General features: G+C 37.0%; 1 pseudogene; it reads left to right on the top strand.

Annotated features, from left to right (window-relative positions):
• Positions 1–297: 297 nt before the first annotated feature.
• LOC132231897 (large ribosomal subunit protein eL28-like) lies at positions 298–4,287 on the top strand (annotated as a pseudogene).
• Positions 4,288–4,517: the final 230 nt, after the last annotated feature.

Below are 4,517 nucleotides of genomic sequence, written 5' to 3'. Positions count from 1 at the left end.
TGCATGCATATTAGCAGAGCCAACGGACACAGACACTGGGGTGGTCGATGCTAGTTCTGAGGGGTAGGGGTAGTGGGGAGGGGGGTTAATCTGGAAAAAGGAGACATATGTAATACTTTAAACAATAACAAAAAAGATTAGTGTATGATAAATAGTAAAGTTTTAATACATGTTGACTATTATCATTATAACAATGTATTCTGATTAAAAAAACTTTTATTAGCTCTTCCTGTCTGTCTGCGGCACAGTGAGCAGCTGCCGCATGTCTGCCCACCTGCAACGGAGGATCAGAGGATCATGGGGAACTGCTCCAGCTTCCTGATCAGGAGGAACAAGCAGAGGACGGCACCAAACCCAATAACCCGAAGGCCCGCAATTCCTTTCGTTACAAGGGGTGGATTCACCGCAAGACGGTGGGCCTGTGGTGGTCATCATGAAGCGGAGATCCGTGCGGACCACCATCAACAAGAACGCCTGGGCCACCCTGGGCAGCATCCCGTACTTGATCTGCAAGAACAAGTACCGCCCGGATCTGCGCTTGGCCGCCATCCGCAGGGCCAGCGCCATCCCGCGCAGCCAGAAGCCCGTGATGGTGAAAAGCAAGCGGGCCAGCCCCACCAAGAGCTCTGTGCACACCCCCCACCCACAAAACAATGAAGGTATCAGTCAACTTTCCTCAAAACACACACACACACACAAAAAACCCAAAAAACACTTTTGTTATAAAAATTCTAAACACAAAAAAGTAGAGTAAATAGAATGACAACCCCCTAAATTCCAGAAAACTAGACTAGTTCTCAGAATATTATATTCTTTTTAAGAGGAAGGCAGAAGGTTAATGTTTAATTGAGCTTCTGTACTCTGGGAAATGCTTGTATATATAGGGCACAAACAAAGGGATATGCATTCTTGCATATCATATATGCTGGGGAAAGAGGTCATTGCATTTTTTGTTGTTTGTAATGCAAAACTCCAGGTGCGAGAGGTTAAGAACTGATTTGAGTTCTACTTGGATGCTGTCCTATAGTCCCTTTTCTATTCTATTCTAAGGTACAGGCGGGCATGGATTTCTCATAGATAAGAAACTTTAACCTTTATATACTCATCTGAAAAATGGCCCAAGTAATAGTACTAGCCCTAGAAGTTTATTTTGAGAATTAAATAAAATTAGTTACATAGAGTACTTGCTACATACTATTTTTCATTGATTCTGAGATTCACACTTTTCACATCTCTGAAATTTTCTTTCTTTCTTGGTGGTTGATAAAATAATAGAGTCTGATGATTAATGGAATGTTAGATTCACTGAAATATTGTAGACATGTAAGTGCTTAATGAATATTAGCAATCAAGATAATGATAATGTCGAGTTTTCTTAATTCATCCACATCACAGCTTGTATCATAGAAGCTTTGCTTTATGCAAAAGAAAGGTGTTAAATTATCCAAGTATAATAGTGAATTCATCTATTCATCTATTTCTTCTTGCAGTTCTATCATTTTTTGTTGTTTGCTCTCTCTCTGTGTGTGTGTGTGTGTGTGTGTGTGTGTGTGTGTGATGTTACTTTGACACTCTGTTGTTAGGTGGATACACATTAAGGATTATTCGTCTTTTTGGAGTATTGATCCCTTTATCATTTTGTAATGCCCCTCTTTATCCCTGATAACTTTTCTTGCTTTGAATGTTATATAGCTCTCTGAAATTAATATAGTTTCTCCCACTTTCTTTTGATTAGTGTTAGCATGATATATCTTTTTCCATCCTTTTACATTTAAACTATATGTTTCATTGTATTTAAGGTGGATTTCTTGCAGACATAATATAGTGTAAGCCTTGCTTTTTGATTCACTCTGACAATCTCTTTTTATTTGTGTATATAGATAATTGATATTTAAGATGATTATTGAGCCCTAGCTGGTTTGGCTCAGTGGATAGAGTGTTGGCCTATGGACTGAAGGGTCCCAGGTTCAATTCCCCATCAGGGCACATGCCTGGGTTGCAGGCTCAATCTCTAGTAGGGTGCGTGCAGGAGGCAGCCAATCAATGATCCCCTCTCATCATTGATTTTTCTCTCTCCCTTCCTCTCTGAAATCAATAAAAATATATTTAAATAAAGAAAATATGATTACTGATATAGTTGGATTAATATCCATCCTAGTTGTTACTGTTTTCTATTTGTTGCCCCTTGTTCTTTGTTTCTATTTTTGTCTTCCACTCTTTTCCTGCCTTTTATGAATTAATTGAGCATTTTATATTGTTGTATTTTATTTTCTTTCTTAGCATATCAACTTTACTTCTCTTTTTATTGTTTTTTTAAAAAATATATTTTTATTGATATTTACAGAGAGGAAGGGAGAAGGATAGAGAGTTAGAAACATTGATGAGAGAGAAACATCGATCAGCTGCCTCCTGCACACCTCCTACTGGGGATGTGCCTGCAACCAAGGTACATGCCCTTGACCGGAATCGAACCTGGGACCCTTGAGTCCGCAGGCCGACACTCTATCCACTGAGCCAAATGGGTTAGGGCATCTTTTTATTGTTTTTGATGGTTGCCCTGGAGTTTGTAATATACATTTACAACTAATCCAAGTCCACTTTCAAATAACACTATACCAATTCACTGGTAGTGCAAGTACCTTATAATAACAAAATATTCCTAATTCCTCCCTCCCATCTCTTATGTCATTACTATCATTCATTGCAATTGTATAGAAGTATACATGTATACACATAAGCATATACTTATACATAGCATATACATAAGCATACATAATTGAATACATTATTGATATGATTATTTTGAGCCTGTTACCTGTTACATCAATTAAGAATAAGAAAAATGCTTTATTTTACTTTCATGTTTTCATTCTCTGATTCTCTTCTTTTATGTAGATCTGATTTTCTGACCTATATCATTTTTATTCTCCCTGAAGAACTTCTTTTAACATTTATTGCAAGGCAGGTCTACCGGCAACAAATACCTTCAATTTTTGTTTGAGAAATCTTTACTTTTCTTTCATTTCTGAAGGGTAATTTTGCAGGTTTCAGAATTCTACGTTTGTGGCTTCCTTTCTTTCAGCACCATAAATATTTCGCCCCTTTCTCTTCTTGCTTCCATATTTCTGAGAAGTTTGATATAATTCTTATTTTTGCTCCTCTATATGTAAAGTGTTTTTTTTCAATATGTTTTCTACATATTTGATTTCTGTAGTTTAAATATGCTATACTTAGGCATAGCTTTTTTATTTGTAAATTATTATTATTATTTGTATTTATCCTGTTTCGTATTCTCTGAGTTTCCTGGTTATGTGGTTTGGTGTCTGACATTAATTTGGGAAAATTTTTAGTTGTTATTACTTCAAATATTTCTTGTTCCTTTCTTTTTTATTTTATTTTATTTATTTATTTTTATTTATTTTTTCTGTTCTTTTCTCACTTTCTTTTCTGGTATTGCTATTACATGTATATTACATATTTTGTAGCTCTTCTACAATTCTTTTATATTTTGTTCTATTCTTTTCAGTTTTGGAAGTTTCTTCACTCTGAGAGAGGGAGGGGAAGAGAGAGAGAGAGAGAGAGAGAGAGAGAGAGAGAGAGAGAGAGAGAGAGAGAAAGAGAGAAACATTGATGTGAGAAACATTGATAGGTTGTCTTCCTGTATGCACCCCAAATAAAGATCAAACCTGCAACCTAGATATGTGCCCTGACTGGAAAATCAAACCCACAACCTTTCAGTGTATGGGACGACACTTCAACCAACTGAGCCAGGGCTATTGTCATATTATTATGCTCAGATATTTCCTTAGCTGTGTTCAATCTACCAATGAGCACTTTAAGGGCACTCTTTATTTCTGTTAGAGTTATTTTTCATTCTCATATTTCTTTTTGATTTTTAGAATTTCTATTTTTCTACTTACATGACCCGTTTGTTCTTGATTGTTATCTACTTTTCTACCACAACTCTTAGCATATTAATCAGTTCTCAAAAATTCCTGGTTTGATAATTTTGATATTCTTGCCATACTTCATTATGGTTCTAAAACTGTCTTTTTTGCCTTTGTGTATGGTTTGTAATTTTTTTTGTTGAAAGGCATACATGATGTCCTGGGTAAAGAGAAGTCTGGAAAGTAGGCCTTTAGTAATGTAGAGTTAGGGTGTAAGGGAGGGGAAGAATTCTATGGTCCTGTGATGAGGTGTTCCCCTTTTGGTGAGCCTGTGTCCTGAACTGTGAACTTCACTGGTGCTTCTTAGTTTATTTTTCTCCCTTTAGGTGGAACAGGATGACAGGCGGGAGCTGGATTTGTATATTTCCCTTCCCCCACATAGAAGGCTAGAACTGACTAAAGTTGTATATTTTCCTTCCCCCAGGTAGATTAGGCTCTGGTAAAACTCAAATAGGTCAGGCTCTGGTAAAATAGCCTCTTCCCAAGGCACGCCTTGTTAAGAGGAACAGAATGCTCTGGCAAATCTCCGAATGGTTCCTTTTCCCTCCCCCTGATGGAAGAAAGAGAGCA

This window comes from Myotis daubentonii, chromosome 3 (genome assembly GCF_963259705.1).
Source record: "Myotis daubentonii chromosome 3, mMyoDau2.1, whole genome shotgun sequence".
In the NCBI taxonomy this organism is placed as follows: domain Eukaryota; kingdom Metazoa; phylum Chordata; class Mammalia; order Chiroptera; family Vespertilionidae; genus Myotis; species Myotis daubentonii.
The sequence above is the reverse complement of the archived record's forward strand: the minus strand, read 5'-3'. Positions and strand labels throughout refer to the sequence as shown.